Genomic DNA, 25,017 nt, shown 5'->3' on the forward strand with positions numbered 1-25,017 from the left:
CTTACAAAGATGACAATTACAATGAGACACTGCTGTATCATAACTGTGAAAGTTGAACACCAAATCAGGAAAAAAATAGCAAACTATGATTTGTACCATGTATTAACTTCCTGGGTTCCAGAAAACAGCTGGCGCAGTTGTTGCTCTTCTTCTTCACGAGTGACTTGGCTTGTGTATTCGTCCGCCTCTTTCTCCGTGTCTATAGGTTCTAAATCATTCTCAAACAACAAACCAAAGACTGAGGATGGATTTGAAGAGCTTTCGTGTCTTTTTCAAAAGACTCGGTATCAAGAACGCACGCCACTGCAGAGAATAGGATAGAGTCCGTGTGAAAACAAAAGAAGGAACCTTCTGCACTGGCGCAAATGACGTCACGCGTGCAGCGCCGCTGATCTGTAAATCTCTGCGATCTAATAATGGCGGACAAGCTTTTAGTGATTTTTTGACGTGAAAACCTTCTTTTATTTATCCACCAGCTTTACAGTGTATTTCAGCACATCACACACAGAAAACCAGGGATTTTTTTTATATAACTTTCATTAAACTCATGCTTTTAGAATGATGCAGCCAAGTGAAATCCATGTCCCCAGCAGTTCAGATCAACCATTTAAGGTAAAACCTTGGCTCATCCGGGATTTGAACCTGGGACCTCTCACAGCCGAAGCAAGAATCATACCCCTAGACCAACGAGCCAAACAACCCACAAAAAGTCATGTCTATGCTGCTGAAATTGCATTACATCCTTCAAAGGTTAATCTTCAAAAAAGATTTTTGCGTCTGAATTCTGTTCCAAAAATCACTAAAAGCTTGTCCGCCATTATTAGATCGCAGTGATTTACAGGTCGGCGGCACTGCACGCGTGATGTCATTTGCGCCAGTGCCTTCTTTTCTTTCCACACGGACTCTATACTATTCTCTGCAGTGGTGTGCGTTCTTGATACCGATTATTTTGAAAAAGACACGAAAGCTCTTCAGATTCATCCTCAATCTGTGGTTGGTTGTCTGAGAATGATTTAGAACCTATAGCCACCGAGAAAGAGGCGGACGAATACACAAGCCAAGTCACTCATGAAGAAGAAGAGCAACAACTGTGCCAGCTGTTTTCTGGAACCCGGGAAGTTAATACATGGTACAAATCATAGAGGTTTTTTGTTTGTTTGTTTGTTTTTTGTTTTAAACTGATTTGGTGTTCAACTTTCACAGTTATGATAAAGCATTGTCTCTTTGTAATTGTCATCTTTGTAAGCTCACTTGCTCAACAGAAGGCTCAATAATGGCAGTAAATAGACACTTACTCTCACTTTACAGTGCTGGAGCTGCAGGAGCAGGTGGCACACAACAGGCAGGAATTTGTTCGGATTCACCTCCAAAACTAAGTTGCTCATAAAACTACCAACCTTTTCTGGTTCTAACAGAACCAATTAGGACCATGTAGACCCTTTCTGTTTTGTGTTACAATGTTAAGTAGAGAGGTGTGTGTGTGTGTTGGGGGAGTTAGCGCGCAATTACCGTTATTTCTTTTTTACTAAAATCATCGTATCTCTGCAACCATAATCTTTTTTTCAAAATTCCAAAACCTATGACCTTCTTGTGGTGTCCCTTTACAGAGAGCTGATTTTAAGGTGAATTGAGCCTGCTTGAAATTTTAAGGTAAAGTCCCTGTGGCCCTCCTGCAGCCTGCTGGTGGGGAAGCGGGTGACGGTGCCCTTGCACGCACTCAAAAAGCTGGTAAAATCTTCGCTGCAGGAGGCACTGCATGCCCACAATCAGAGGAGGGGCCCGGGGTCACAAGCAGGGGGGTCCCGGCCACCACAGTACTTGGCTCTCATAGATGCCCACCAAAGAGATGTGAAAAACTACAAGGATGGAGCAGTGGGCAAAGGGTGAGGATCTCTGCTGGGTCCTGAAGTGGCAGCTATACGCATTCTGGGGGTCAGGGGGGAGCCAGCTTGAGAGTGGCTCCCGGTCCTGTATGACAGAGACTTTTATTGTTTTTTTGTATTTATTTTCATTGGCTTTGCATTCTATGCTTGTTTATTTATTCATTTGTTTTTTTAATTTATGAGTTAACAAAATCTATTAATATTCTGCATAAAACCGGTTTGTATATATGGGGGGGGGGTGTCCATGCAAAAAGCTCGATATTTCTAACATTTGACCACCAAAAATATTATCTATCTATCTATCTATCTATCTATCTATCTATCTATCTATCTATCTATCTTTCAGAAACACTTATTGGTCAGACATTTCTCTGCCTGTGTGCAATGGCTAACAAAGCTGTAAAGGTGTAAGAGATTGTCCCAGGCCACCTTACCCTATAGAGGATGTGCAGTCACGTGACCCGCACGTGTGTACTCCGCCCACTCCGTCACATTGGACGGCATCAGAAAATACCACATTGCGCGATTACTTGTCTAAGTTTGTTCAGCATCTTGAAGGTGACATGAGGCAGTGTTACGTGGAAAAGTGTTCCAGGTTGGGGATTGCAGATCCGTACAACTTGCTGCAATCTTTGTTCAGGGAAATTCGGAGCTGCGGTGCTGGCGATTTGCCCGATCTGGCCTACCACGACATTTACAATTTTCTCGTTAATCATGAATCGTGTTACACTGGCAAAGCCCTCAAAGCTTACAAGAGCCTGGAAGCTTATAAAAATTTTGTTGCGGGATGGGTATCTCAACTATATCTCTGGAAGGTCCTGAAGAAGAATGTCTACTTGATAACCTCACGGGTAAGTGGCATTAAGACGTTTATCATAGAGACTATGCAGGACGTTTTATCTTAAGAATGTTTGTAATCTAACCTCAGTTCCAGATAATGACAGGGTTGTAAATATGTATGTTTTTGTCTGAAAAACAGAAAATCAGAAAGCCGCACACACCTGCGCGGAAGCTGCGCAAATGTGCGCAGCTTTCTAACCAACTGCCTTCTTCTCATACTAATACTTCCTATGTTTCATGGACTGTAACAGCATTTGCTCATTTAGTAATTTTAATACATAATTTACTTTGATGAAATTATTCAGACACTCCAACGCCCCCCTAAAAAAAATCGGATCTGCACGATTCAGCCGTGAAAAAGGCGCATCCGCCGTTTGCATCCCTGTTTAAACTCATAGGTTAACCGACTTTAACCGGCTAATGAGGCTCGGTGGTCGGTCAAGATTTTTTTTAGTTTTCACCGTCCCTACTATGGATTGGCCTTTCAAAGGCATATATGAGCCAAAAAGATAAAACATTGTCATAGACTAGGCCAGGGTAGTAGGGCTAGGCATAGCCATTTTAAACGTTAGAGACTGTCTAGTTTCTGAGTATGCAGTTATCATTCAATCCGAAAATCAACTTAACAGATGTACTAGGAGTATTGAATTAGAAGATTGCACCTACCTGATATGAAGTGTTCACTACAAATTCGGCTGGTAGAACTGGGGTACCAGTTTTCTCTTCGCACAGCGGACACCCATTTTGTGCGTCTCTCCTCATCTGCGGGGAATCTATAAAATGACAGGCCCTCCTTTTGGCCCTGTCTATTGGTACAACCAAATGTTGAACAAGATATAACCATTCTCAAAAGATCTACTCCCACACACTTGATAATTAGAACGTGTTCGTCTAAGTTCTATGCGCGGCCATGCCGTCCAAAATGGCAGATAAACAAATATCATATGACCTCGTGACGTCACATGCATGCTCTCTATACCAGCTTTCTTCACCTCCAATACAGTGTCACTAACCTGACCCAATGTTAAGTGTAATTCAGGGTTCTCTTCATTGTCGCGTAAATCTTTTGTCTCTTATTAAAGATTTCTGGAGAGATGAATGCTAGTTAGTCCAATGTATTTTTGCAGGCTTTGTTCTAGTAGAGCTGTACATTTTTGGTGGTCAAATGTTAGAAATATTGAACTTTTGGCATGGAAAACACACACAAGCCCCCAAGACAATGTCTTTCTCTTCAAAAGGATCCAGCTGTTGGGGGTGGAGTCTAGCTGTCTTTACCTTTTTGGATTTTAATATTTTCAAATTTTGGAAGTGGTATATTTAAAGCCATTGAATACAGAAAGTTATTGCTTTTTGATTAACAGCAAGTATAATATCTGTTCTGATCACTTTAATATCTGATATGCTCTCTAAATAAAGATGTTGAACAGGGAGCTAAAATAGGGGCTTGCTCCTTCTGCTCCACACATCAATCTGGTATTGTACTATCTTCAGGAATGGTGCCTTTGTTTAAAAAAATAATGTTTTTGTGTGTCATTTAAACATTTGATGTGTTTTCTGACTGACAATAATATACCAGTATAAGGCATCATTATAAATCCTTAACAAACTATTAACAAACACTTAACAAGTCATTAATAACTCATTAATTAACAGTTTACTAATGATCTATTAACTAGTTATAACAGATAGTTATTATAAAGTGTTACCCAATATTCATAATTTCACACAATGAACAGGCATGACATGGCATCATGCAAACTTCATAACACAATCACACCGTGTCAAGCAACACACATAAAAAATAACTCCACACAATGAACAGGTGCAATTTTGTTAACCACCAACAGTGACTTTAGTGGGTGCCTTTTTACTTTTTTCCGATTTAGTGATACTCATAACAAAAATGACATGGCATCATGCAGTCTTCATAGCACAAAATCACACTGTGTCAAGCAATGACACATAAAAGAGAACTTCACACAATGAACAAATGCAGTTTTGTCAACCTCCAGTACATGCAATGGGGGTACTATAGTAACATTTACAGATTAGTATAACAAATAGATTTATAGATATAACTCCTATTTACATTGGTGGCACAACAATTTCTACCACTTCATCACTTTTATCCCCCTTTCCTTCACAATCCACCTGGAATAACATCCATCTCTCTCCATTGCTTTCCTTTCTACTATTCCTTCCCCATACACTGATTTCCCATGTTACTTTCCCAAAAACTGCCAAAGACCAGACAAAACAAGTTCTTCAAATCACAACAGGGAATCAGTAAATATCATCAGAGCAGACTTGACCTCATTCTTGGCATTACAGTAAGGCAGGCCTACTGGGTTTGAATTAAATGATAGCTAACATTAAGCTAGCTGATACATCTCCTAACACTGACTAGCCAGCTAACTGCACTAACATTTCCATTGGGACAAAAAAACCCTGTCCTGTGGGGAAATTTTGACTTACTTTCCGCTTCTTTGTAAAGAATTTCCTCATGTCCATTGTGTCTGGGGACGGAGCAAATATTGCAAACAATTCATCATCAATCAAGAATACCCCATTAGGCTAAGCTTATTTCATTGTTTAGATGAACATTAATTTAATGTGGCCTAGGGTTGATTTTGAGGGCATAGAACAAAAGAATAAGGTTTTAGCAAAAGCTAGACATTGTGAGGTGGCAATGGGGCTGACGTCACCTCCTCCACTTTCGAGCAGCTGCACCTTACACCAAAATGTCTCTGCTTGCACTGAGATTCACTTCACTTGCGTGCGATGAGTTGTTGTAGGTAACTCCCAGAAAACCCGGAGTGGATTTTCAGTGGTCTGTGTATTCTCTTATCGATCAAGTGGAATGGATTCTTTCACGAAGCAATAGAAACGGCGCTGGGTGAACTAATATTTTATGTTAAATATGGGGGGGTCCAAATGAAGAATTATGAATTGTGAAGGGGACACACCCCCTTCACATTCAATGGTGGTGACGCCTATGTTCACCAGAATAAACTCGCAAACAAAAGTCACATGACTGAATACAACCTACTGTATGTTCTATTCCAGGTTAAGCACTCGCAAAGAACGACTGAAAAACTTCTAACTCCGTGGATTGTCGATGAATAAAATAGCAAGATTGTGGCTGCAAACTGCAACTGTATGGCAGGCCTTGGAGAGAACTTTTCTCACATGCCTTCACTGTTGTGGGCTATCGAAGCTGGAGTGAAACAAAGGGATTCACTGACAGTTACAGATAAAAACTGTCAGTGAAAAACATCTCCTACTCCCAGTTCAGAGATATTTTCTTTCTCAAGAAATTCCTGAGTCAAGTTACTAAGCCACTATCAGAAGTTCAAGACAAAGTTCCAGGGAGACAACCAAAATCAGTGCAAAAATGAACCATATTTAAGACCCATTAAGCGTTGCTCACAAGAAAGACGGTCTCTGGTTGTCCCCAGAAGAAATTATCACCTGACGCCACACACAAGGGGTCTATTGCTTAACCAAGAACTCATGAGCATATGAATTATTTCTGAATTCATTATAGTCTTAATTTGAAGTCTTTTTTTGTTGACATTATCAACTGTAAGTCAGGGAGTATATGTACGCAACCTACTTTGCAAAATTTGCCAAGTCTGGTTTCTCAGTATTAACCTTTTATTTACATCCCAAACAAATTATTTTTACTTGTTGTAATGTCAGCAATCACCATTTTCACCAAAAAAAGGAAATTCTAAATCTGTAAAAACATAAAAAAACAAAAAAACATATACCTGTATCACTTAAGTCCATTATAACATCTGTTTTTTTTTTAATTACCCGTTTACTAACTTTATGTGAATAGAAATCATATATTTGCAAGATATTATCAAGTTAAGTTTAAAATGAGACATTTAAGTACATAGAGAACATAAAAAAGCCAGAAATATTTTACACTATTGCTACAGAACGTGAGAATATTTATAGCTTATCTACATTCCAGAACTCAGCTCACAATCTCTCATTTTATTGAGATTACTAAGCTGCTAGCAGTTTTTTTTTTATGTCCAAACTACATCAAGAAGTAACATGTTGCCTAAGGATTCAAACACAAAACATGAAAATAAAAGCAGTTATTGGTAACACATATTATGACCAGAAATAAAGCTGAATGAGCATTTTCTAAGAGCATGCATATTAAGCTACCTTCAAATGTGTCCACATGTTCATGATGCAATGAACTCTTCATCATTTGATGTTCCATATTAATGGATAAGTAAAAAACGAATGATACTTCTAATTCGAAATATTATATTTGACATCTGCAGGTTTCAAATTTTGTCTTATAAAATCTTTTATTCAAATAAGGAATCACTTATCTCAGCTTTTTATTAAAGAGTTGGTATGTGGACACATTGATATTAAGCATTAGCATATTAGCACAAAGCATATTTACAGGATCGGTGCAAGGATGAGGAATCTGTTGTGGTATGTGGTTCTGTATGGAGAGTGCATGGACAGATAAGCATCAGACATCAGACATTTCAGTAACTCTATAACTAACAGGTTCACTAGTTATCTACAATTTGTAAGAAAGAGTTATATTCTTAATTATGGCAGATATCTGAGACAAGCATGCAAACATACAGATAGGCAAAGATAGACACACAAAGAAGCGACTAACTTGCTGAAATATTTTTGCAACAAATCTCACAGAGTTATGGGACCCCAACAGAAAATCAGTCACCTTGTTAAACACTTTTTTTTCATCAATCTTGAAACAAACATACTTTTAGATAAAGAATTTATAGAGTAACAAACTCCCAAAAGCAAAAAGTTATGTCAGTTGAATAGACTGAGCAGCACACCACCTCTGAGGTTCTAACTGATCCCACTCAGTAGTTTAGGCCCTTTTAGGGTTAAATGGGTATCTAATGTATGAACCCTGCTTTTGACCTGAGTAAAAAGGTTGTGTGCCACAAATAACACCTATTATGGATATAATAATTCCATATTAATGATGTAATACTTTTATACCAATTTCCTATATGTGGTTTCAGGGCTCTTTTTATGCGCAAAGTTCCCCTGCATAATTAACTATGAAACAGCAGCCTACAAACATTACAAGAAGTCCAGATTTATGAATTTATATCTGAACTTGTATATTATTACCAAAAACAAGACTTGGTAAATTTTGCAAAGTAGCCTCCAAATATAAACAAATACCACCTGACTATGTGCATTGATGGAGACTTGAAGGCAAAGTGCTTTGCAGAAATTGCACACCAAAGATACCTTCAGGTCCTCAGTCTCATCCACAGAGATCTCACTGATCTTTAAACTGTCCATACAGGGCCATTCTCACCAGCAGAAAGTGGTTTTCAGGTGATGAGAAATCATGAGTAGCACTTGCTCACCTTCTGGTGTCACTGTTCTCAATATCCCCTCTTTTATCTGGATCATCTTTCCACCTTCAAAATACCCTTTACAGGCCCCAGTGAGAATTGAACTCACCACCCCTGGTTTACTAGACCAGTGCTCTCACCACTGAGCTATGGAGCCTTAATTCCTTCACAGCTGCTGAAGCTTGGGGCCACAGCAGAACCTTGAAGCCCCTGTGCTGATCCTCAAAACAGCCCACAGAAACTGCTGTAACATCACTCACAACTTTAGTTCCTAACTGCAGTTAGCTTCTGTTTACTATTTGCCTCACAAAAAAGGACGCACATTTTAAATAATGCACTGTGTCAATCGTAGAGTGGGCTGTGGACTGTACATTCTGGCTACTTTCTCAAGTATTTTTCAATTTTTTACATAAAAAATTGATTTTGACTTAGTTTCTAAGAGCAATGTTTGTTTCCGGAGCATATATCCAAAACTATTCATGATACGGATTTGAAACTTGGCATACATATTAACAAGGTGATGTAGATGTGCCTTTTCATACTAAGAAATTTGAGAAATTTTAATTTTTCATGTTTCCATGGAAACAATTTCAGACTTAGTCTCTCAGGTTAGTCTGAGGGAGAGGTTTTGTTTCTGGAGCAAAACTTGAAAACTATGAGTGGTATGGTCTTGCAAGCTATTGTATGACTATTTCTGAGTAGTTTGCTGTGATCATATAGTGGTTAATGCTCTGTGTCGTAACTGTGGTTTGAATCTGGGTCATGGCAAGGGGGGGGGGGAAAGCAGCTACCTGAGTAGGCTTAATTTTGGGCAGCATGGTGGTGTATGGGTGCCTCACAGCGAGAAGGTTCTAGGTTCGAGGCCAGCATGGGCCTTGCTGTGTGGAGTTTGCATGTTCTCCTGGTGGGTGTGCTCTGGTTTCCCCCATAGTTCAAAGACATGCGGTTAGGTTAATATGGGATGGCCTTGAGCGAGGCAATGAACTCCCAACTGCTCCCAAAAAGGTTCTTGGCTTTTAAAAATTGTTCTCCTGTGTCTTGGCAAACAGGGTTCCCCCAGTGTTGCATGTTCCAGATATACTGATGATGCCCCAAGGATAATTTTTCCGATTTAAAAAAAAAAAAATCACATTTTATTTATTGATTGATTCTGCATCAATGTCTTCATTCTTTTTTGTTGGTGGATGCAAGAAAAAGAGAGCTGAGAGAGAAAGAGGAGGGGCAGAGCAACAGCAACACTAACTGAGAGAAGAAACTGGTAAAGATTCTCCTTTCTTCTTCATGTTTGGATGTTAATTATCCATTAATTTGTTAATATGGTGCACTTTGTAGCTATGGTACAAGGGAACAAAGATGACAATTATGTTGCTAAAAACAATAACATAGACTTATCTAATGATCTGGGGTGGGTTTCCTGATAACGTTGCACTTTAGAGCTAAAGAGCAAGTTTAAAGACGTTCTTAAGCAACGAACGTTGTCTCTGTATGTGGTTTTCCCGAACTCACTCATAAGAAGGAATCTTAAGCACAACTTTGTCCAGAGCGTCTTTGCAATGCGCATCCTCGCAGTAGGCATTAGTAACTGCTAAAGGTATTTGTACTGTAGTTGCTAAAGGCATTATAGTAGTTGATAAATCCAGTCAATGAGGTCACGTGATATTTGTTTTTAATAAAAAAAAACAATGAAATATAAAGTGTCAAAATATGTTATTATACTGTATTGTCGTTAAGCATTACATATATAATGTGGGAATGAATAATTGAAACTTTTTAAATTTTTGGACAATAACTTGCATTTTTATACTTTTTATTAAATAAGCAAACATTCACACAAAATTATGAACAAATAACAAGTTAAATAATTCAGCAAAATGTTTTTCCTTTGCCTGCTCATTTCATTGTTACCCAATCAAGAGCTTAATGTCCCTTATACACTGGCCTGCAGCTGAGTGGTGTTTGGCATATGAAGGAGGTACAGTATCGATCTCATCACTTCCCCAGACTGCAGTGCCGCTTCCCAGATTGCAGGCAGCCAGATTACAGCTGGCCGAGAGCGTCAGTGCACCCGGGAGCTGATCAGCATTGAGAAGGAGCGGCTCCAGTTACTCCGAGACCTGTATGAGTGGCACCATCAGGAGCGGATGGGCCTTAAACAGGCAAAACTAGACCTGCGGGTCAGAGAAGTGGAGCTTCAGAGTGGATTCACGGAGTCATGGTTATTTCAACTGTTATTCACAATGGCAAGTTTGCAATGGTCTCCCATATATAAACACACACACACACACACACACACACACAGACAATGTTACAGGTGCAGAAATTTGACACTAAATGAGATAATCACTTGGCTAATGGAGTTAAAATTGATTACAATGTGGTGATATCAATGTGACATTACAATATCCATACATAATTCCATAACACATTGAAATTTAGTCATAATGTTTTGCATATATTTATTTAATAATTAACTTGATGTACATGCAATGTACAAGACAAATAATTTCACACCAGCAGCATATTCAGGGTATCATTAGGGTATTTTAGGATTGTTGTACAATAATTATCTGCTGAAATCTTGTTTATCAGTGTTTATTCCCCATCGGCGATCTCTACTGATGAACTGCCAAAGAGATTTTGACTTGTTTAAAAAATATATTTACTAACCCACTGTGTGTAAACCTTTTTCCACACGTTGTTTAAGTCCTGTTCGGAAAAATTTATTTCAGAGAAACTGGCAGAGGTGCTTGTGCCTCAAGTTGCGACAAAAGTCTTCTTTTGTGAAGCTCCAAAAACTCTGAAATAAAATGAAGATAATTCCTGCGACTCGCTCAGTGTGTTCAGGAAAAGGTTCCAGATCCACTGTGCACTTAGTAAAGATAAAGGGATGTATGTAGGTGGAGATATTCAGTTCTGGATGTGTGCTGTTTTTTTTTTTTAAATAATGCTGTTTAAGAGTCAAATCATGATCATCCATCAATTTCATGGGTAAAATCATCATGAACTACAATTACGATGGAAAAAATGCACGTTTTGGGTTGATCAGCAGCAGGACTTGTTCTGTGTTGTACTGGTGACTCAGTTCACTGTCACTGATGCTGTGAAGTGATGATCTGTGTAACGTTCTGCTACAACAGCTGCACTTCCTGGGTGTGGCCTTCTAGAGACACATGTTCCCTCATGTGTCAACCTTGTTTCAACCTCAGCTTCAGCACATTTTATATTTTGGTTCAAGGAATGACATGCGACCTTTGACCTGGAGTTTCATGCAGTTACAATGTCAATTGCCTGTTTACATTTATTGGTAAACTACAAAACTAGAAATTAATACAAACAATGACGAATGATGAACAAAATATGATCTACAAAAATACTTAGAAAGTGGGTAGAAAGTGGAACAAAAAGATTTTCTGACAGGTTAAACATTATCAGTTCATTTGTTTACAAACATTACAATTACTTCCTCATTTGCATAAGCACCGACAGCTATATATTAATATAAAAGACATTTGGTACTAAATATAAGTCTATGCAAAACAAATTTTAAATAAGAACTATGTTTTGTTAACTTAATACCACATACTGATTATTTTTTAAAATAAATAATCATCTGGGTGTTGATAATTGTGGAACGGTGTCGATAACTGGACAAAGGTGTCAGTACTTGTGGAACAGTGTCACGTGATCTGATACGCTAAGTAATTGAGAATCAGCTCTTTTTTTTTTCCAGTGTAAGTTTGAGTAATTATTCAAGCACAATTTACGCATTGAAAGTCTTCTAATTTTGCAACGGCCAAAAGATCATTAAGGTGTCGATAATTGTAGCCGCCGCTCTACTTCATTGATCCATTTTCTTTGTTTGTTTTTTTTATTCTAATCATGGTATTGCTGTGCATATAAATGCCCAGTTGAATTATTGCCATATTCAGTGCATGTACACGCATTCAGCACGCTACTAGAATAGACACATTTTCAATACTTATGAATTATATCCTTTTTGTGGAAAAACAAATACACATTACTCAGGATTTCCAAAGCAGATTGATGATGTTACCATCTTATTAGATGGTAACATCTCATTCATCTCATTATCTCTAGCCGCTTTATCCTTCTACAGGGTCACAGGCAAGCTGGAGCCTATCCCAGCTGACTATGGGCGAAAGGCAGGGTACACCCTGGACAAGTCACCAGGTCATCACAGGGCAGACACAGACAACCATTCACATCTACGGTCAATTTAGAGTCACCAGTTAACCTAACCTGCATGTCTTTGGACTGTGGGGGAAACCGGAGCACCCAGAGGAAACCCACGTGGACAACATGCAAACTCCACACAGAAAGGCCCTCGCCGGCCCCGGGGCTCAAACCTAGGACCTTCTTGCTGTGAGGCAACAGCACTAACCACTACACCACCGTGCCACCCTAGATGGTAACATTTCACAGTTAAAGGTCTCAGGTTACTAAAGGCTTCAGGGATGATCTATAGTGAATATAACTCTCAGGTCAGTCAATAACTGATCTCAAATGTGTCACTTTTATCTCATGGTGGTTAAGACATTTTTTGGATGATTGGATTAATGGTACATTTTGACTACTTGTAAAGTGTAAAGTAGTTGTCTGTGTAAACATGTAACTATATTATTAAAAATTAAAACAAAATATAGAAATTTGATTTTGATAGGCTTTCATACAAATGCCAGAGCTTTTAAATACAACTTCTGCTGTCCGCATGGACCAATTTTCACTGTCAAAATCATAAAGATTTCCTGGTTTTCTGGACACAAGAAGACTTTCTAGCTTACTCAGTTACAGCAGACAGAAGGCTTTACAGAAAGGTCCACAGGGTTTGTGGTTGAGACCAATACTGAACCTGAGTGATGGAGCTGAGGATCTGTACAAGCTCATGAGTTTTTTCAAGTTCAGTTATTTGCTGTAATGATTTGTGAAATAAATAAAAAAAAGACTTCTTTTTCCCAGCAACACTTTTGTTTTCAGGGTAAACTGGGACAAGGTTCATTTTAAGAAAACAAAACAACCTTGGTGTGTTAAAGTCTTTCACCTTTCTCCACAAGATGGCACCGTCAGTTATCTTACTGTGGGCCAAGCACGAGGGCCCTGATCACATCCCCAAAGAGTTCAACTTCTTTGATTATGAATACTACTTTTCACTATAATATAGACTCTCTTCAATCGTACATACATAGTACTTATAGTACTGTACAAAAAACAGTTTGTCCAAATGTGAGATCTTATTGCAGTTGTGTTCCAATCTTTGGAGCTTCAGCATCAAATCTGATTTTTCGATCGAGCTGAATAGTATAATTGTCAACTCATCATCAACAAAATGACTTGTTTCTCTTAATTCATGAAGAAAACTGAAATTGCAGTCGGGCTATAAATACGGTACAGTTTCTTAATAATGTGTGATGTGTAATATATTTGTTCCCAGTATGGACAAGCACATAACAGCTGCAGTGAATAAAATGGGCTCTGGACAGGTTCACTTGTAATGGAGGTGTTTGTGATTGGATAATGTAAATACTTTATTGAGCTTACAGAGTTTCATGTTTAAATGACAACGAGCAATCATGAGATTTATTTTTTAGAGGCAAATTAATAAAGTAAATAAATAAAAAGAGAAAGAGGACAGGTAGGCCAGACAGAACACGAGGCTACAGAGAGGAAATAAGAAACATAAGGGAAATAAAACACCCAGTTTCTCTCTCTCTCTCTCTGCAACCTTCACTTGATCCAGCAAACTTCACGCATAAAATGCATCACCTCCCTTAAGGCCTAATGGCTTACTGGCATCTTTAATATTATTACCAAGAGCAGCAGCTGGTTTGTTCCTCACCTCAGTGAAATAACAGGCTTTGTGATTACAGAGTCAATAAATCAATCACATTATCATAATAGTAATAATAACTTGTGATATTAAATTATTTATCATGACTTATTCACAGCAATTTCTGATAAGGATATAAAAATAATTATGCTGTGTGTTTCTTTGGCCAATGAAATCTGTGTAGTCCTCAAGTCAAGGACTCAAGTCAATGAAACACACACACACACACACAGGGGAAAGACAAGAGACAGTCAGAGAAACAGAGAAAAGTAATTTCACATGGTGCTCTAAAAAGAGAAACATGAATAAAAAAAGCAGAGCTTTTGATGAAGAATGGACAGACCCTGACATGTTTATTCTTCACATAGGAAGTTCAAAATCAGTGTCTCATATGTTCCAAGACCATGCTGATTATTATTATTATTATTATAAATTGATTGAGAGTGTTCAAAGGGACATGCCATACTCTTTTCAATTAATTTATATTATTCTCTGAGGTGCTTTTGTAAAGTTTGCGATATTGTTTTGATTGAAAAAGCACCTTGGTTCTTTTGCCTCATGCTGTTTTATCATGGGATGTAAACACTCCAGGCTGATTATGCAGCTGCAGCTTGAACTCTCAAAATATGTAAATAGCTTCACTCTGATTGGCTAATATCCAACTCTGCCATCTACTCATATGGATTCTGTTAGCCAATCACAGTGCACATATTTACATATTTAAATTGAAAGGCACACCCCCAAAATCATCCTGTTTCATTCTGTAGGTGTCACTGTCATGTGATGCTGTGGGGCGGAGCTTCATCAACCTGCATGATGTTAACAATATTGGAGACACAAATAATAGTTTCATTCAGCTGAGACCGTTCATCATGTTCACTGTTATATTCATGGGTTTGTGGCTTTCATTAGGTGAGTTATCCATTTACTTATTTTTTTTTTTGTCATTTCAGAAATATTAATTGTAGAATGAGTGATTAATTAGTCTGTGTGGTGGTTAGAAAATCAGAATGTGGGTCTGACATGTAGTTCTGGTTTGATGGTGTAAAGGTTAAACACATTATGTTCTCTTCTCTATGACAGGTGACTCCATGGCAGCGTCAATAAAGCCACTTTTCACTCAGACAGTGAGAGATGAAGGCAGTGATGTTACTCTGTCCTGCAGCTATGACTCAAGTGGTACAAACAACTACTTGCACTGGTACAGACAAAATCTAAACCTGAGTTCCTTCTTTATATTTCCCAAAGTGGAACTCTAAGTCCCAACATTCCTCCAAGAATGTCTGCTGAAATTGATGAAAAGAAGAAAGAAGTGGATCTGCTCATCTCCTCTGCTGCTGTATCAGACTCTGCACTATACTACTGCGCTCTGTGGCCCACAGTGACAGGAAATCCAACTGCACTGTACAAAAACTTTCACACAGTTTTGTTGTATTGTTGGTTGTTCTGCTGATGATTTTAAGAAACTGACATGCACTTTTGTGGGAATCTCTCTCTTTCAAAATTTATGAAGAGTTATATTATTGGCACATATTCCATTATTAGTAAACAGTTTTTTTTTTTTTTTTTGGTTACCACTGTATTCTGGTCAGTGTTGTCGTGAACACAAAGCCTGTCCTGGGGCTCCCAGCTGTGAGGTGGGAATTCACCCTGGATGGACTGTCAGGTCTTCATAGAGCACCATGCACAAACCCTTTCACACACTCATTCACACCTTCAGGCAGTTTCTCCAAGCAAACTTCCTACTGCAATGGGTTTTTATTTATGTATTTATTTATTTATTAGTTATATATAACTAACAGCGACATGGAGTAAACATGTAAAACTGCACACAAATTGACAGCAACCTGACCTCAGCATCCAACTGAGAACTCTGAAGCTGTGATGCAGCAATGCTGCCCACTGGGTCACTGTCATCATCCATTAATCCATCCATCATCTGTCGCCACTTATCCTGTACAGGGTCGCAGGCAAGCTGGAGCCTATCCCAGCTGACTATGGGTGAGAGACGGGGTACACCCTCCTCTCTCCTACATATACTCAGCTCTCACTTCCCCACTTCACAAAGTATTGTCTAGTACCCCATGTCTAACTTTACCGAGCCATTTGTTTTCCGCCTGATTTCCAGTGTACGACCCGTGTTTATATTTATCCTCAACCTTGTCTTTTGCTTGCTCTCTTACAAATTGTTTGCTGATTGACTGACCCTCGCTCGTTTCCGGATTATGATTCATGCTCTACTATTTGGCTCAGGGCACCATACAAGCAAGAACTGCCACTGGATGGATAAACCTCACACACTTTGGCACTTCTGTTGAGATGGAGTTTACCCATGTAATTTACCACTGCAGTTTGTGTGATTTAAAGTTTTGTCACATTAATTTATATGGCATGGACTTTGATTTGTTTGTTTTAAATATTAAAGCTTTACAGAGGAAACCAATGACTGGCCTGCACTCCACATCTTCTTATTCACGTATCAGCTAGAATAAACACTACAAACCAATTACTTGTATTTTCACCAAATGAATAGAACTGGCCTATTTATTAATGCATTGTTTGTTTCGCACAGTCTTCAGTATGAAGCATGAAGCAAAGACCAAAAATCATTTTTAAAAGTATGAATGATCAAGCAATTAAGTAAATTTTTGGAAAGAGAATTTTGCATTTTTAATCTCCAGATAGATCAGAAAGTATGTCATGAATATTTTATTTTAGTTGTTGATGTTTACAGTTGTATTCAACAACTCTTTCCTTCTATATTTTTATATACAGTACCAGTCAAAAGTTTGAACACACCGACTCATTCATAGGGTTTTTTTTCTGTATTTTGACTATTTTCTATATTGCAGAACAATACTGAAGACATCAAAACTATGAAATAACACATGGCACATATATGGAATTATGTGGTCAATAAAAGTGTTAAAAAAACAAAAATATGTTTCATATTTTTGATTCTTCAAAGTAGCCACTGTTTACCTTGATGATGCTTTACATACTATTGGCATTATCTTAACCAGCTTCATGAGGCAGTCACCTGGAATGCTTTTCAATTAATAGGTGTGCCTCATCAAAAATTATATAGTGGAATTTCTCTTTGGTGGTGTAGTGGTTAGTGCTGTCGCCTCACAGCAAGAAGGTCTGGGTTTGAGCCGCGTGGCCGGCGAGGGCCTTTCTGTGTGGAGTTTGCATGTTCTCCCCGTGTCTGCGTGGGTTTCCTCTGGGTGTTCCGGTTTCCCCCACAGTCCAAAGACATGCAGGTTAGGTTAACTGGTGACTCTAAATTGACCGTAGGTGTGAATGTGACTGTGAATGGTTGTCTGTGTCTATGTGTCAGCCCTGTGATGACCTGGCGACTTGTCCAGGGTGTACCCCGCCTTTCCCCCGTAGTCAGCTGGGATGGGATCCAGCTTGCCTGCGACCCTGTAGAACAGGATAAAGCGGCTAGAGATAATGAGATGAGAATTTCTCTTTGCCTGTAATCGTCTGTTCATACCTCACCTGACATTTTGCTTGTTTCCCATTCTTGAGATTGCCTGTTGATTTGGATTGTTTGTCTGTGTGTTTACCTGATTGTCACTCTGTTTTTAATAAATACTTCTGCACTTGCATCCGTCTCCCACCGCTCCCTGACAGAATACTTCATCAAAGAGTGGCTGCAGCAGAAGGGTTCCAGTACACCATGCCACACCACTTCTGGAATTTTGTATCTCAGCCTCTAGCCTTGTTTTCTGGCAGTGTACCGGCGTATACACTCAACACCCTACAATGGAGAGTATCACCCATGTGGCTTCAGCATACAGTGTGGCACCTATTCTGCAGACCTTGAAGAACCCAAGCCTCCAGAACCTGTCTGGGTAACATGCATGATTTCCTGGCTGACTGGATGAGCACACCTCATGTGATTACAGTACCCGTGCCTTCGGAGCTCACATGATTTTCAGGTCACACTCTGGTTCATTTATGAGTCCCTAGAGAAAGAGAACCCCCATAATTTTTTGGGGGAGGGGGCTAGTCCATCTGAGGCTGATGTTCTAGAGCACCTCCTAAAGGCTGTCAGTCCAGAACCAATCCCACAGCCCGTTCCACAGTCAATTTGTATCTGATTATAGAATATATCTCATGGCAAAGCTGGGGATTTTTCCAAGTTGTAATATTTGTGCTGTAGTTTATAGCAACATAAATTCGTAATTTATTAAAGCCACAGACATGTAAATAAAGGCTTGTGTATTACAAGCTGAATCAGAGTCGTGGTGAATATGAATAAATATGAGTGGGTGGAGCTACATGTGGAGACATCAGAGACAATCTCAAATACACAACACTGGCATTTATTTCTAAAACTAGAGGTCTGAACTAAACACTCATAACAACAATGTTACTCTTCTTCTTGCTTTTCCTCACTCATGCTGACATTGGTAAGTCAGATGCATTATACATGAAATGTTTAATTATTTAACAAACAAAAAGAACAATTTTTTAATAACAGTTTATTAATAATAAATGGTCATGATATTATGTTAATGTATTTATAGCAGAAGCTGCTGACAACAGCATTAAACCAGAACAAACCACTATATCTGGAACTGAAGGCAGCAACATCACACTGTCCTGCACATATACTGCATCAGTTTACAATCTTTACTGGTACCAACAAAAACCTGGATCAAGACCAGAGTTTCTGCTGCTGATTGTTGAAAGCGGTGGACAGGTCACAAAGGCTCAACCACCTCATCCACGAGTGTCCATCAAACTTGATAAAGCGAGTAAGAAAGTGGATCTGCTCATCTCCTCTGCTGCAGTGACAGACTCTGCACTGTACTACTGCGCTCTGGAGCCCACAGTGACAGGAAACCCAACTACACTGTACAAAAAGCACTACACATGACTGGAGCAGAGCCGTGCTTTTCTCACAAGATGGAGCTCTTTACATGTTTACCTCTGCAGGCTCAACCCTCAGTCTATGATGTCAGTTTGCTTTTGTAGATAAACCATCATTTGTGTATGAATCTGCTGAAGTTTATTTCTAAATTAGATCTAAACATCATTCTTATCAAAGCTGTATTAAAAATATTGAGGGTTTTTTTTCCAGTTATTTACTAGAATAGATTTCTCATCTCATTATCTCTAGCCACTTTATCCTGTTCTACAGGATCGCAGGCAAGCTGGAGTCTATCCCAGCTGACTACGGGTGAAAGGAGGGGTACACCCTGGACAAGTCGCCAGGTCATCACAGGGCTGACACATAGACACAGACAACCATTCACACTCACATTCACACCTACGGTCAATTTAGAGTCACCAGTTAACCTAACCTGCATGTCTTTGGACTGTGGGGGAAACTGGAGCACCTGGAGGAAACCACAGGGAGAACATGCAAACTCCGCACAGAAAGGCCCTTGCCAGCCACAGGGCTCGAACCTGGACCTTCTTGCTGTGAGGCGACAGTGATAACCACTACACCACCATGCCGCTCCTAGAATAGATTTGTTAAAGAAAAAAAAGACCATCACATTTCCTGTTAAACTGTTATTGAGTTTGGAGCACAATAATGAAATCTTGTTTAAGCACACTGGAATATCCTAGATCGAGGAAGTAAAAGAAGCTAAAACTTATTATTATTATTATTATTATTACATGTTATAAGGGCTGTAAGACTGTAATGTTGTTGATATTGGTTGTGTGGTGCAGTCATTATAAATAAAAACCCCTGGTGTCACTATACCCCCTGGTGACACTATACCCCCTGGTGTCACATATTCTGATCAGCAGTGTCAGCTACAGAAAGGGTGGAGCTCCACAGGCTATGACAGTAAACTGCACTTATTCACCTTCATCTTTCAGCAACTTATCATCTCCATCATGCTGCTCTTTCAACTCTTTCTACTCATGCTTCTTCTGGGTACATTCATCTTAATTTTAGTCATAATATGTTTTCATATTTCATTCATTTATTTATTTCATTTCTTTTCTCTTTTTTCCCCAGGGAGCACATTACTGCAAATGACTGAGCAGCGTATATCAGAAAAGCATGTCTTGGAAGGAAATGATGTTGTTCTGTCTTGCAATTTAAAGGCAACTACAGGTAGTTACATACACTGGTATCGCCAGTATCCCAAATCCAGCCCAGAGTTTCGTGTCTCTTTCTATTCATCTGGACAGCAATCTGCAAACGCTGATAAAAAGCCTGAGGATCTGCAGATTTCCTCTGCTGCAGTATCAGACTCTGCAGTGTACTACTGCGCTCTGAGCCCCACAGCGACAGGAAACTTGCTAACATTGTACAAAAACCTCTTGCACGGCAAAGAAAGTGTTCACGTAGTGCTGTAGACTCAAACACTGCATTTCTGTATTGGCAGAAATAACAATGCAATGGAAAACATATTGACATTTTAATGTGTCTCCAATACACGTGGCTATGTATCTTGAAGGCATAAAATAATATGAATTAAAAAAAGAGAATTTTCATGGCTGTTTATTTTATTTTGAAACAGTGCTTTGTGATTGTCTGTTGTTTAAAACACTATGAAAACAAGCGATACTCGTCTCTTCTGAAGTGTAATACACACTCACTAACTCTTCCACACATCCATTCATTCAGTGATTATTCTGTTCGGAAAAATCAGGAAGGGAGATCCAAGCCCAGGCAGGGTCTCGAATCCTCATGATACCTCAATATTATCATAGTGAGAGATCTCAGTCGTAATTTTTTTTTAACAACTCAGAAGGTGTGGTTCTTATTTAATTCCCCATGATTCTGTTCCGACACACCCAGACCCCACCACCACCGATTTCAAAAACTCATCAGAGCTACATGCATCACAAAATTTATACCAAAAGGCGACATGTTTGAATCCCATGGGCATCAGTCGAAAGAATGGCAAAGTGCCAGTGCTCAGTCTTACCATGGGCATCAGGCTGATGCCCAGTTTTACCATGGGCATCAGGCGGAAAAATGACAAAGTGCCAGTGCTCAGTTTTACCATGGGCATCAGGCTGATGCCCAGTTTTACCATTGGCATCAGGCGGAAAAATGACAAAGTCCCACTGCTCAGTTTTACCATGGGCATCAGGCTGAAAAATGACAAATATATATGTCACTTTGTCTTTATTTCTGTGATGTAATGTATTAGAGTGTAATCTCTACAGTGGCCACTGGGTGGTGCATGACACAATAAATGACCATAAATATCTTTTTCACTCTCTCTCACTCACACACACACACACACACACAAAGTTTTAAACTTTTAAAACTTTATTATTTCTAAGTCCACAAAGGGAACTAGGATTAGGGTTAGGGTTAACCTTAAATAAAAAAAAAAAAGTCCCACAGTTCAGAAAAAAATGGCAAAGTCCCACTGCTCAGTTTTACCATGGGCATCAGGCTGAAAAAATGACAAATATGTATAAAGTCACTGTGTCCTTATTTCTGTGATGTAATGTATTAGAGTGTAATCTCTGCAGTGGCCACTGGGTGGTGCATGACAATAAATTACCATAAATATCTTTTTCACTCTCACACACACACACAAAGTTTTAAACTTTTAAAACTTTATTATTTCTAAGTCCACAAAGGGAACTAGGGTTAGGGTTAACCTTAAATAAAAAAAAAAGTCCCACAGTTCAGAAAAATGGCAAATTCCCACTGCTCAGTTTTACCATGGGCATCAGGCTGAAAAATGACAAAGTCCCACAGTTCAGAAAAAAATGGCCAAGTCCCACTGCTCAGTTTTACCATGAGCATCAGGCTGAAAAAATGACAAATATGTATGAAGTCGGGGCGGCACGGTGGTGTAGTGGTTAGCGCTGTCGCCTCATAGCAAGAAGGTCCGGGTTCGAGCCCTGTGGCTGGCGAGGGCCTTTCTGTGCGGAGTTTGCATGCTGTCCGCATGGGGGTGCTCCGGTTTCCCCCACAGTCCAAAGACATGCAGGTTAGGTTAACTGGTGACTCTAAATTGACCGTAGGTGTGAATGGTTGTCTGTGTCTATGTGTCGGCCCTGTGGTGACCTGGCGACTTGTCCAGGGTGTACCCTGCCTTTTGCCCGTAGTTGGCTGGGATAGGCTCCAGCTTGCCTGCGACCCTGTAGAAGGATAAAGCAGCTAGATATAATGAGATGAGATGTATGAAGTCACTGTGTCCTTATTTCTGTGATGTGATGTATTAGAGTGTATTCTCTACAGTGGCCACTGGGTGGTGTTGGACACAACAGCAGGCTGTACACCACTGATGTGTAGGCTTTGGTGTTGAGAGTGATCTGTCCTTGTGAATGTTCAGCCAGATTTACATTTAAAAAGAGAGAACACATTTGAAAAGGTTATGCCACTCAACGACCTATTTACATCGAATGCTCCTCTGTGCAGCTGTGTTTGTGATGCAGGGGCGCAGATAGGATTTTTGAACTGGGGGGGACTGAGCTGTCAGCAAATGATTCAATTTTGTGTGTATATATCTCATCTCATCTCATTATCTCTAGCCGCTTTATCCTTCTACAGGGTCGCGGGCAAGCTGGAGCCTATCCCAGCTGACTATGGGCGAAAGGCGGGGTACACCCTGGACAAGTCGCCAGGTCATCACAGGGCTGACACATAGACACAGACAACCATTCACACTCACATTCACACCTACGGTCAATTTAGAGTCACCAGTTAACCTAACCTGCATGTCTTTGGGGGAAACCGGAGCACCCGGAGGAAACCCACGCGGACACGGGGAGAACATGCAAACTCCACACAGAAAGGCCCTCGCCGGCCCCGGGGCTCGAACCCAGGACCTTCTTGCTGTGAGGCGACAGCGCTAACCACTACACCACCGTGCCGCCGTGTGTGTGTGTGTGTATATACACACACACACTACCGTTCAAAAGTTTGGGGGCACTTTGAAATGTCCTTATTTTTGAAAGAAAAGCACTGTTCTTTTCAATGAAGATCACTTTAAACTAATCAGAAATACACTCTATACATTGCTAATGTGGTAAATTACTATTCTAGCTGCAAATGTCAGGTTTTTGGTGCAATAGAGATCTTGCAGTCACGTGACCGGAAAGTACACAACCGCCATCTTGTTGGTCAAAAACACAGCTGAATACTGCTGCACTCGTGTACAGAATGGATCAATTTCAACCGACGGACTACACGGCTCATTTTTCTAATGAACAGATAACTAGATATATGTCTAAAATAAACGATCTACAGAGTTGTGACCCTTATGGCTTACCGGACAGAGTTTTCAGAGTGTGACCGGATTTTGAACTGCCAGCGGAATACCCGGACGTGTATAATTACCTCATCAACTTTCCCTCGCTGTTCAGTGGTGAAGCACTGCGTGCCTATAAATCTCTGGACAGTTATCTTTACAGAAATTCAGGATTTGTCAGCGACTCAGATGTGGCATCTTGTAAACAAGAATCCTCATTGAACGGGTAATTCACTTAAGTATTGAGTATAGCACTGACCAGCCGATTATAGAATAGAATAAGGTAATTCCAGCTGTAATTCAAAATCGTACATCTTGTTTACATGGATCTGGCGTTGGAGAGGTAGAGGCTTGGCAGTGGAGGTTTGAGTGGCTGTTTTCTGAGCTTAGTCAACAGGCCGGCTCTGCCTGTAGCCTCGCTTTTGCTTCCGCTCCCGGTGCCACCTCCTTCACTTTGCTTCCAATAACAATCCACGGAGACCCCGCTGGTCTCGCTATCTCGTCCGGAATGTTTTTTTTTTTTTTCTTGTCCGGAATGTTGTGCATGCGATGGAAATCGCTACAAACCGTCATTTTCTGCTGGAAACCAATGTCCAGTAAGTCCATACGGTTGTAGTGGATATTGAAGTCCGGTACAGACGAACAACACGCAAAAATACACACAAAAAACATAAAAAACGTGCACAGGTAGGGAGAGCTTGTAGCTGCAGCTGTTGTAGTAGAATTGTATATAGTAGGTTTTTCCAGAAGAAAAGGTAGAAGTAAAAGCAGAAGTAGAAGTAGAAGGCGGAATATGGCGTTTGACCAACAAGATGGCGTCTGTCACAATCTGGATCGGCTGTGACGTCACATGCAAGTGCTCCATATCTACATAGGTGTATAGAGGCCCATTTCCAGCAACTATCACTCCAGTGTTCTAATGGTACAATGTGTTTGCTCATTGCCTCAGAAGGCTAATGGATGATTAGAAAACCCTTGTACAATCATGTTAGCACAGCTGAAAACAGTTTAGCTCTTTAGAGAAGCTATAAAACTGACCTTCCTTTGAGCAGATTGAGTTTCTGGAGCTTCACATTTGTGGGGTCGATTAAATGCTCAAAATGGCCAGAAAAATGTCTTGACTATATTTTCTATTCATTTTACAACTTATGGTGATAAATAAAAGTGTGACTTTTCATGGAAAACACAAAATTGTCTGGGTGACCCCAAACTTTTGAATGGTAGTGTGTATACATGTTATTTCACCTCCCTCACTGCCATCACCAGGAACTACCTGCAGGACAATGATAACATTTTAACATAGCCTATGGAAATCCAAAGTTTACACATTATCATCACGCACAACAATTGCAAAACTGCAAAACTAGTTTTAAAACCGCTAAGTTCCAACTGTTAAACATAGCGAGAGGCTGGGCTACGTGTGTGTGTGTAAAGTGTAAACCAGTGCATCCTGACTTTCTAACTATGCCTGTGTGTTGCGTCAGCGGCAGTCAGTCAACAACTCTTCGCAAAGTTTCCTTATGAAACAATATGCTCGCTGAAATTATGGCAGGGAATGCCAGATTAAGCATTAAAACTGCCTTCTGAGCACTGTATCTACAGGCTACCACCGGAAGAAGGAGGCTATCAGAAAGGCATCTCTACTCTGTACGATTTTACTTTCACTACGACATTACTTTGAACAGACTATCAAAAAATTGCAAGGTGATATGATAAAGTAAGGCACAGTTTACTTACAGTCATTTTTTGTTTTGAAAAAAAATGATGCAATCATTTTCTGCCTTTTGGCACCCTTCATCATGCCGTGTTGGGGTCCTGAACTAGGAGGAGCTGTCCCCGATATGCCTGTCAAACTTGTTGTGGGTAAC

The 25,017-nt window shown here is 39.8% G+C and overlaps 1 protein-coding gene, 1 non-coding gene and 1 pseudogene across 2 annotated transcripts in view; 1 reads left to right on the forward strand and 2 right to left on the reverse strand.

The window, feature by feature from the left end:
* LOC132892138 (NACHT, LRR and PYD domains-containing protein 12-like) overlaps positions 1–25,017 on the reverse strand; it is a 445,190-nt gene that overhangs the window by 343,675 nt on the left and 76,498 nt on the right. The window lies entirely within an intron of this gene.
* LOC132898178 (U2 spliceosomal RNA) lies at positions 4,066–4,230 on the forward strand (annotated as a pseudogene).
* trnat-agu (transfer RNA threonine (anticodon AGU)) lies at positions 8,192–8,264 on the reverse strand. Its single transcript has one exon. It is a non-coding gene; the product is annotated as a tRNA-Thr (tRNA).

The sequence above is a fragment of the Neoarius graeffei genome, chromosome 1 (assembly GCF_027579695.1).
Source record: "Neoarius graeffei isolate fNeoGra1 chromosome 1, fNeoGra1.pri, whole genome shotgun sequence".
Lineage (NCBI taxonomy): Eukaryota > Metazoa > Chordata > Actinopteri > Siluriformes > Ariidae > Neoarius > Neoarius graeffei.